At 43.4% G+C, this 10970-nt stretch overlaps 1 protein-coding gene across 1 annotated transcript in view; it reads left to right on the forward strand.

The window, feature by feature from the left end:
• The first annotated feature begins 628 nt into the window (after positions 1-628).
• DPP8 (dipeptidyl-peptidase 8) overlaps positions 629-10970 on the forward strand; it is a 77851-nt gene continuing 67509 nt past the window's right edge. Inside the window, exon 1 of the mRNA XM_005861043.2 lies at positions 629-652. The gene's annotated coding sequence lies outside the window, so the exon portion shown is untranslated. The remainder of the gene's footprint in view (positions 653-10970) is intronic.

The following is a 10970-nucleotide window of genomic DNA, read 5'->3' on the forward strand; positions in this document are numbered from 1 at the left end:
TCTTTGGGGCGATGCTTATATGTAAGCTTAAGCCCTAGCCGGTTTGGCTCAGTGGATAGCGCGTCGGCCTATGGACTGAAGGGTTCCGGGTTGGGTTCCGGGTTCGATTCCGGTCAAGGGCACATGCCGGGGTGGCCGGCTCCAACCCCAGTGTGAGGTGTGCAGGAGGCAGCCGCTCAATGATCAACGGGCTTTTCTCTTCTTTGGGGCGATGCTTATATGTAAGCTTAAGCCCTAGCCGGTTTGGCTCAGTGGATAGCGCGTCGGCCTATGGACTGAAGGGTTCCGGGTTGGGTTCCGGGTTCGATTCCGGTCAAGGGCACATGCCGGGGTGGCCGGCTCCAACCCCAGTGTGAGGTGTGCAGGAGGCAGCCGCTCAATGATTCTCTCTCATCGTTGATGTCTCTCTTTCTCCCTCTCCCTTCTTCTTTCTGAAATCAATGAAAATATTTAAATAAATAAGCTTAAAATAAAAAACGCTGGTCAGGACTTGTCCCTCCCATTCTATCACTCATTAATTAAACATTAACTGAACGCCCACCTAGGCTGCAAAGCTAAACATAGAGCCACAGCAGTAAGAAACAGCCCCTGACGACCTGGAACCCTCGACCTGGAACCCTCAGTCTTTGAGACACAAGCAATTACAGACACAGTAAGGATGATGGTGGTTATAAGGGAAGCGGTGCGGGATCAGATGGACGAGTGTTCTCAGAGGGGAGAGTTAGTGTAAAGGTTAGAGGTTTACAGCGCTGATGGAAATATTTCATTCTGAGCTGCCCAATGACAGTAGCCACATGAAGCTTTTGCGTACTTGAAATGTGACTAGTGAGAATGAGAAACTGAATGTTTTATTTTATATATTCTAATTAATGTAAATATCCACATATTAGTACTATACTATTGGATAGACTTGCCCCTCTTAAAATAGGAAACCCAAACTAGCAAAACCACTGATTTATGTCTAATTTAAGCCATCTCATCTATATCCACTTTCATCTCTAAGTCTGCCACCGTGAGAAAGCAACATTACTATGAAAACCAGAAGTCTGGGACAAAAATGGAACTTGTACTTCAGTTCTATTAGCGCTCATTGACTTACCAAAGTGCTGAGCACAGGGATATAGACATGAAATGATGCCAGCTCTCAGGAAACTTTTAGCTCAGGGGGTGGAATGTATAAAATATCGAGGGTTTTAATGTGGGGAATGTGCTGCGTTCACAAAGAGGCAGGAAGAAAGTAAGAACTGAGGGCTGTAGAAACTATGGGCAGCCTTTCCAGAGGGAATCCTTGAGAGCTGGACAATGAAATGTGAGGAGAAGTTTAATAGAGGAAGAAGCAGAGGTAAGGCAGTGGAAGCACAGAGCAGGAGTCCAAAGGTGAAGGGATGTGGAAAGTCTGGCTGCTGGGGGTTAAGGACCTGGAGAAGAGAGGTCACCCTGAATCTGGAAACCCAGGTAGAGAGTGGATTGGGAAAGTCTTTATTTGCTTCAGTGAGGTGTTTGTTCTGTATCCCACAGACACGTGGGAGCCAAGGAAGTTTGTTAAGCTTAGATTAGCAAAATCAAATATGTGCTCAGCAGGATGACCTGTCAGTGAGGAGGAATTGGTAGTAGGCATACCAGTTGAAGGTGATATAATCTGCCAGGTATGAGATAATGAATTAAAAAAAAATTTTTTTAATGATAAAAGTGCCCTGACTGGGTGGCTCAGTCGATTGGAGCGTAGTCCTGTACACCAAAAGGTTGTGGATTTGATTCCCAGTTAGGGCACATACATATGTTGCGGGTTCAATACCCGGTCAGGGCACAAACAGGAGGCAACCGAAAGATGTTTCTCTCTAACATCAATGTTTCAAGCTCTCTCTCCCTCTCCCTTCCTCTCTGAAGTCAATAAAAATACATTTTTTTTAAAAGCCAATAAAACATATCCTCGTGTGAGGATTAAAAACAAAAACAATAAAAGTATTTTAATTGCATTGCCTTTACTATAATGCAGATAAAATACAGGGTACTTTTTTAAATTATTATTTTAAAATATATTTTAATATATGTGCTCTGACCAGGAATTGGGAACTACGACCTCCTGGTTCATAGGGGGAGGGTGTGCACAGGAGGGGGAGAGACAGAGAGAAACATCAGTGTGAGAGAGACACATCGATTGGTTGCCTCCCACACCTAGGTGCCTGCACTTGACCGTAATCCAACCCAAGACCCCTTCAGGCCGCCCGGTTGACACTCTAATCACTAATCAAAACCAGCTAGGGCTACAAAGTGTTTTTGATCAATTTACACTCCAACAAGCCATGTTTAAAAGTCTCGTTTGCTCTATAGCCTTGGTATTTTCATTCTTTTTCAATTTTAGCCATTCTTGTGGATGTGTTATTTAAAAAAATGAAAGAATTTTAATCCAGCACACTGAATCTTAGACTTATCAACTGACCTCTATCCAAGGTGAAAGCTGTTAAGCAAGGAAATTGAATCTTGACATTTTGCCTCAGACGGTCCATAGGAAAGGTCCATGGGAAAAGGTCCTGTCTAGCCTGGTTCAGCCACCACTAACCTGCTGGATGACTTCTCTGGGCCTGAATTTCCATAGCTATCAAATGAGAGTTATATTCAGTCCCCTCCAATGTTCTTACCTGCTGTTTCTGAATTTTCCTGTGAAGAGGCCAACTATTGTAGACCATTCACTCCAGTGGAAATGCAGTCAGAAAAAAAGAAAAATTGAAAAGGGGAAAAAGTAGCATCCAGGTAAACTATAAAGTTAAAAGATAACAGAGGGGATAAAAAAGCAGAACCAAGAGGAACTGCCCACCTGAAGTAGGTAGGGTTTTATGAAAATACTAGTCAAATGAAAATGCAAATTAAGCACTATCTTTGTGTCCTATCTTATAGTCCTACCTAGTGTCCTGCCTTCCCAGCCCCTTTTGGCAGCCTGCCATTTCCTGACTACAATGCTTATGATCTGTTTCCTCAAATTATAAATTTCCCTAGAACAAGATTACCTCCTTTTGGTGTCCTGTAGCATCTAGCACAATGTGTTTCATAAAATAGATGCTTAAAATATATTTATCGCCCTAGCCAGTTTGGCTCAGTGGATAGAGCGTCAGCCTGCGGACTCAAGGGTCCCGGGTTTGATTCTGGTCAAGGGCACGTACCTTGGTTGTGGGCACATCCCCAGTGGGGGGTGTGCAGGAGGCAGCTGATCCATGTTGTTCTCTCATTGATGTTTCTAGCTCCCTGTCCCTCTCCCTTCCTCTCTGTAAAATATCAATAAAATATATTTTTTTAAAAAAGAAAAAATAAATATATATATATATTTATTAATGATAATGCCCAGTGCTAAAAAAAAGTTTAGTGGAATTGGCACACATGCTGAATGTAGGTAAGGGCATAATGAATTTGTGGAATCGTTTTGGAAAGCAATTTTGCAATACATAGCAAGAAAAATGGAGATGTTTATGCTGATTGGACTAGTAACGTCACTTTTGGGGTTTTATTCTAAGAAAATAATTTCCAGGAAGGAAGATGTATATATGAAGTTATTCATGGTATTATATGGTGAAACAATGGAAATTACATGAGAATGACCAATTGAATTATAGTATAATTCTCAGTGGAAAAACTATATAGCTATGCAACATGGTGAATTAGAAACTAGCAATATTAAAAATGTTTACGATAAAAATATTTTAATTCTGATTACAACTTGTATTTTTGTTTTCCTCATGTATAACCTTTGATCCTTCCCAATTTAGGGAGCTAGCATGGGGCAACCATGGTCCTCTAGGAGTTGTAATGATAGGACCAGAAAACAGAGAACCAAATTTGTCTCTTTTAAGCCCAGCTGCACATGCAAGATAGAAAATATCTGGAGTAATGTATTGACTAAATAAAAGTTTTCCAAGTAGAGGAGGGAGGGGAAAGTCAAAAGGGAAGTAAAGGAGTACCCTTAAGAAGGAACCTGAGTCTTGCCCTCACCTTCCCTTAAGGCAGTGGTTCTCAACCTTCCTAATGCCGCGACCCTTTCATACAGTTCCTCATGTTGTGGTGACTGCCAATTTCATTGTCACAACTTGAACATAATTAAAGCATAGTGATTAATCACAAAAACAATATGTAATTGCCCTGACTGGTTTGGCTCAGTGGATAGAGCGTCGGCCTGCGGACTCAAGGGTCCTGGGTTCGATTCCGGTCAAGGGCATGTACCTTGGTTGCGGGCACATCCCCAGTAGGGAGTGTGTAGGAGGCAACTGATCGATGTTTCTCTCTCATCGATGTTTCTAACTCTCTATCCCTTCCCCTTACTCTCTGTAAAAAATCAATAAAATATATTTATAAAAAAAAACCCAAAACAAAACAAAAAAAAACCAATATGTAATTATATATGTGTTTTCCGATGGTCTTAGGCGACCCCTATGAAAGGGTTGTTCGACCCCCAAAGGGGTCGTGACCCACAGGTTGCGAACCGCTGCCTTAAGGGCTTCTCCAAAGCAGAAGGGATAGTAGATCCCTACCCCTCAAGGCAAATTTAGGGATCTAGGAAAAGAAAAGACCAATGCTGATGCCCAAGCATTAGTGCAAGGTGCTAGAGAAGCAGTGCCCTAGTGTAACAGCAGTGAGTGGAGGTGGAGGTTAAGAGCTGGCAAAAGAGGGCCCGAGGCTTCCTGGGTGTGGGTGTAGGTTCAGGAGAGCATCTGAGAAGGGCTAGCAGTTGAGATAAAAAGGAACAGAGTGTGGACTGACAACTGGAAACTGATGGGTAACCGATATTTAATTGGGTGCATGATGGGGGAAAGGTCACAAGTGAGGATTAGCTGGCATATTCATTTTCTAGGGCTGCCATAACAAAGTAAAACAAGGTAGCTTAAAACGATAGAACTTATTCTCTCACAGTACTAGAGGGTACAAGTCCAAAGCCAAGGTGTCGGCAGGGCCCTGCTCTGAAGGGCCTGCGGAAGAATCCTCTCTGCCTCGTCCTCATTTCTGGTGGCTGCTGTCAGTCCTTGGTATCCTTTGACTTGTACCTGCATCATTCCAATCTCTGCCTCTGCTGTCACATGGCCTTCTCTGTGAGTGTGTGTGTCCTATGTCTTCACATGGCCTTCTTAAAAGAACACCACTCAGTGGATTTGGGGCCCACTGTAATCTAATACGATCTCATCTTACAAAGACCCTATTTCCAAATAGGTTCTCATTAAAGGTTCTGGGAGGATGTGAAGTTTGGGAGGACACTCTTCAAACCACTACAGCAGGGATAAAGGATATCTTAGCAGATCCTGGTATAGACCAGGGGCTAGTCATTATCCCCTCCCCCAGGAAAGATCCTGAATTGTATGACTGGGTCTGCCTAGAATTATACATTTTTTAAAATATTTTTTTTATTGATTTCAGAGAGGGAAAGATAGAAACATCAACGGTGAGAGAGAATTATTGATTGGCTGCCTTGTGCACACCTCCCCACTGGGGATTGAGCCTGCAACCCGGGCATGTGCCCAGACCGGAATCTAACCGTGACCTCCTGCTTCAGAGGTCAAAGCTCAACCACTGAGCCATGCAGGTCGGGCAAGATTATACTTTTTGCTATTAAGTGAAATGGGTCATGTAAATACAGGTTGAGTTGAAATTATAGAAAAACTAAGGGTATGAAATGTATGTGCACATCTGTATGTGACTTAAAAATGTTGCTCCTGCTATAAGACATGTCCCTCTGGGAAACCAGGGTTCTGAGTTTTCTCTTCCTTTCATCTGGGTCATGCTCTAAATCCAGAAGATATTAGTATGTGTTGCTGATTGATTGAGGTCCTCATAAGCCTCCCATCCTCTCCTGTTCTGGAAAGATCACAAGACATTCTGCTAAGACTCAGATATGCTTCGGTTCAAGCCTTTGCCTGTAATGCCAAAATGGATACATTCAAGGTTGCCAGGGGGCATGTTGGAGATGTTCCCCTTCAGCTTTCTCAGTGTTTGAGGCCTTTTAAGCCAGCCATAAAGAAAGATAATAAGACTGAAAACCAAAAAATCTGAATTCAAATCTAGTTTAATCTCAAATTAGCCATGTGACTTAAGCAAGTCCTTTCCCTAGAACAAGATTACCTCCTTTTGGTGTCCTGTAGCATCTAGCACAATGTGTTTCATAAAATAGATGCTTAAAATATATTTATCGCCCTAGCCAGTTTGGCTCAGTGGATAGAGCGTCAGCCTGCGGACTCAAGGGTCCCGGGTTTGATTCTGGTCAAGGGCACGTACCTTGGTTGTGGGCACATCCCCAGTGGGGGGTGTGCAGGAGGCAGCTGATCCATGTTGTTCTCTCATTGATGTTTCTAGCTCCCTGTCCCTCTCCCTTCCTCTCTGTAAAATATCAATAAAATATATTTTTTTAAAAAAGAAAAAATAAATATATATATATATTTATTAATGATAATGCCCAGTGCTAAAAAAAAGTTTAGTGGAATTGGCACACATGCTGAATGTAGGTAAGGGCATAATGAATTTGTGGAATCGTTTTGGAAAGCAATTTTGCAATACATAGCAAGAAAAATGGAGATGTTTATGCTGATTGGACTAGTAACGTCACTTTTGGGGTTTTATTCTAAGAAAATAATTTCCAGGAAGGAAGATGTATATATGAAGTTATTCATGGTATTATATGGTGAAACAATGGAAATTACATGAGAATGACCAATTGAATTATAGTATAATTCTCAGTGGAAAAACTATATAGCTATGCAACATGGTGAATTAGAAACTAGCAATATTAAAAATGTTTACGATAAAAATATTTTAATTCTGATTACAACTTGTATTTTTGTTTTCCTCATGTATAACCTTTGATCCTTCCCAATTTAGGGAGCTAGCATGGGGCAACCATGGTCCTCTAGGAGTTGTAATGATAGGACCAGAAAACAGAGAACCAAATTTGTCTCTTTTAAGCCCAGCTGCACATGCAAGATAGAAAATATCTGGAGTAATGTATTGACTAAATAAAAGTTTTCCAAGTAGAGGAGGGAGGGGAAAGTCAAAAGGGAAGTAAAGGAGTACCCTTAAGAAGGAACCTGAGTCTTGCCCTCACCTTCCCTTAAGGCAGTGGTTCTCAACCTTCCTAATGCCGCGACCCTTTCATACAGTTCCTCATGTTGTGGTGACTGCCAATTTCATTGTCACAACTTGAACATAATTAAAGCATAGTGATTAATCACAAAAACAATATGTAATTGCCCTGACTGGTTTGGCTCAGTGGATAGAGCGTCGGCCTGCGGACTCAAGGGTCCTGGGTTCGATTCCGGTCAAGGGCATGTACCTTGGTTGCGGGCACATCCCCAGTAGGGAGTGTGTAGGAGGCAACTGATCGATGTTTCTCTCTCATCGATGTTTCTAACTCTCTATCCCTTCCCCTTACTCTCTGTAAAAAATCAATAAAATATATTTATAAAAAAAAACCCAAAAGAAAACAAAAAAAAACCAATATGTAATTATATATGTGTTTTCCGATGGTCTTAGGCGACCCCTATGAAAGGGTTGTTCGACCCCCAAAGGGGTCGTGACCCACAGGTTGCGAACCGCTGCCTTAAGGGCTTCTCCAAAGCAGAAGGGATAGTAGATCCCTACCCCTCAAGGCAAATTTAGGGATCTAGGAAAAGAAAAGACCAATGCTGATGCCCAAGCATTAGTGCAAGGTGCTAGAGAAGCAGTGCCCTAGTGTAACAGCAGTGAGTGGAGGTGGAGGTTAAGAGCTGGCAAAAGAGGGCCCGAGGCTTCCTGGGTGTGGGTGTAGGTTCAGGAGAGCATCTGAGAAGGGCTAGCAGTTGAGATAAAAAGGAACAGAGTGTGGACTGACAACTGGAAACTGATGGGTAACCGATATTTAATTGGGTGCATGATGGGGGAAAGGTCACAAGTGAGGATTAGCTGGCATATTCATTTTCTAGGGCTGCCATAACAAAGTAAAACAAGGTAGCTTAAAACGATAGAACTTATTCTCTCACAGTACTAGAGGGTACAAGTCCAAAGCCAAGGTGTCGGCAGGGCCCTGCTCTGAAGGGCCTGCGGAAGAATCCTCTCTGCCTCGTCCTCATTTCTGGTGGCTGCTGTCAGTCCTTGGTATCCTTTGACTTGTACCTGCATCATTCCAATCTCTGCCTCTGCTGTCACATGGCCTTCTCTGTGAGTGTGTGTGTCCTATGTCTTCACATGGCCTTCTTAAAAGAACACCACTCAGTGGATTTGGGGCCCACTGTAATCTAATACGATCTCATCTTACAAAGACCCTATTTCCAAATAGGTTCTCATTAAAGGTTCTGGGAGGATGTGAAGTTTGGGAGGACACTCTTCAAACCACTACAGCAGGGATAAAGGATATCTTAGCAGATCCTGGTATAGACCAGGGGCTAGTCATTATCCCCTCCCCCAGGAAAGATCCTGAATTGTATGACTGGGTCTGCCTAGAATTATACATTTTTTAAAATATTTTTTTTTATTGATTTCAGAGAGGGAAAGATAGAAACATCAACGGTGAGAGAGAATTATTGATTGGCTGCCTTGTGCACACCTCCCACTGGGGATTGAGCCTGCAACCCGGGCATGTGCCCAGACCGGAATCTAACCGTGACCTCCTGCTTCAGAGGTCAAAGCTCAACCACTGAGCCATGCAGGTCGGGCAAGATTATACTTTTTGCTATTAAGTGAAATGGGTCATGTAAATACAGGTTGAGTTGAAATTATAGAAAAACTAAGGGTATGAAATGTATGTGCACATCTGTATGTGACTTAAAAATGTTGCTCCTGCTATAAGACATGTCCCTCTGGGAAACCAGGGTTCTGAGTTTTCTCTTCCTTTCATCTGGGTCATGCTCTAAATCCAGAAGATATTAGTATGTGTTGCTGATTGATTGAGGTCCTCATAAGCCTCCCATCCTCTCCTGTTCTGGAAAGATCACAAGACATTCTGCTAAGACTCAGATATGCTTCGGTTCAAGCCTTTGCCTGTAATGCCAAAATGGATACATTCAAGGTTGCCAGGGGGCATGTTGGAGATGTTCCCCTTCAGCTTTCTCAGTGTTTGAGGCCTTTTAAGCCAGCCATAAAGAAAGATAATAAGACTGAAAACCAAAAAATCTGAATTCAAATCTAGTTTAATCTCAAATTAGCCATGTGACTTAAGCAAGTCCTTTACCTCCTCAGGGCTTTTTTTTTTTTAATCCATAAAATTATATATTTTTTGTTTGTATTTCAGGATGTCTTTTTCCTCTTATTAGAATATAAACTGCACAAAGACAGGGGTTTTGCCTACTTTGGTCACTATTGTAGTCCCAGTGCCTGTAACACTGACAGGCACGTAGCAGGGATTCCATAAACACTTGTTGGATGAAGGAAATGAAGTGTACGATATTTCATTGTATTTTGTTAGTATGTGTATGTGCATTCAGAGCCTTAAAATCGACTTTTGGATCATGTGCAGAAAATTCATAGAGGAGTTCCAGTGAAAATGTCTGTACCTTTCTTTTAGGGGAGCTCAACTAAAAAGAAAAACCTGAGGGAAGACTCATTTAACCTCAGAGTGAATAATTACATATGGAGGAATGGAAACACACCCAAATGGATCTTTTATTAGTGCTATTATAATAAACTAGAGGCCCAGTGCACAGATTCATGCACTGGTGGGGTCCCTCAGCCTGGCCTGCAGGGATCAGGCCAAAACTGGCTCTCCAACATCCCCAGAGGAGTCCCAGATTGCAAGAGGGTGCAGGCCAGGCCCAGGGACCCCACGGGTGCATGATGGGGCTGGGGAGGGACAACGGGAGGGCTCCAGGGCATGTCCGGCCTGTCTTGCCCAGACCCCAGCAGCAAGCTAACCTAGGGGTCAAAGCATCTGCCCCCTAGTGATGGTGGTGGCGGGGGGCGAGGGGGGGGAAGAGGGAAGGCAGATGAATGGTCAGACACTTAGCACATTAGGCTTTTATTATATAGGATTCTAGTGACACACACTTCTGACACATGGTTCTTGTAATAACAGAAATAGCAGAGGCCCAGCTTTCCCACAGTTTTGTTCTATGCTTACGACTTAGTCATCTGCCCAGGCTCCCTTTTCCTCTTTCTTTCAGCCAATGAATGATAAGGACTAGGAAAGAAATTGTGGATCAAAGGACCTGCCTCTGGTTCTGATTATAGCAAGTGTCACTCACTTCTCTGCCCTGGGCCCCAGTTTCTCCAAATTTATGTGTTAATGTGACACACATGGTTTTCCTTAATTGCAACTAAGTGACATGTTGTTATATCTCTTTACAGATGAAGAAATCGGTGTGGATCCACCACACACCGAAGGGTCCCAAGTGATTCCCGGTCAGGGATGTACCTAGATTTCAAATTCCAGCCCTGGCCCTGGCCCTAGCCGGGGTGCGTGTGGGAGGCAACCAATTGAGGTCTCTCTCTCACATATACGTTTCTCTCTCTCCTCCCTCTCATTCTCTCTAAACATCAATGGAAAAAAATATCCTCAGGTGAGGATTAACCAAATCAACCAATCAATCAATCATGGCTCAGAAATTGCGAGATCTGCCGAAGACCACTAATTAGTACTAGAACCAAGCTTTCTGACTCCAAGTTCAAGTTTCTTTCCACCCTACCAATGAGACACTTAGAGGATCCCTGAAGCCCTGATCCTTTCCCTTTCTACCTAATCTCCATGAAGGGGCTGGGGTCTTTGCCTAGCTTACTCCTTACTGTAATCTCAGCGCCTACAACTCGGCCCGCTCTGTGCCATTTGAATGAACAAACTGGAGGAGTAGAGACGCGCCGCTGTTCGCTGTTCGTCCTTTGACTTCCTGCAAATCGCTCCTCCGTTCCTAGATGTCACCTCTGTCCCCCACCGCACCCGTCTCCCTCCCATGCCCGGTTCGCTCCTCCCGCCACGAGATGGCACTGTGACAACGAACTCCACCCAGCAGGGAGCGGCGCCCTTCTCCGCCCCGCGC

Source organism: Myotis brandtii, unplaced genomic scaffold, assembly GCF_000412655.1.
Source record: "Myotis brandtii unplaced genomic scaffold, ASM41265v1 scaffold144, whole genome shotgun sequence".
Lineage (NCBI taxonomy): Eukaryota > Metazoa > Chordata > Mammalia > Chiroptera > Vespertilionidae > Myotis > Myotis brandtii.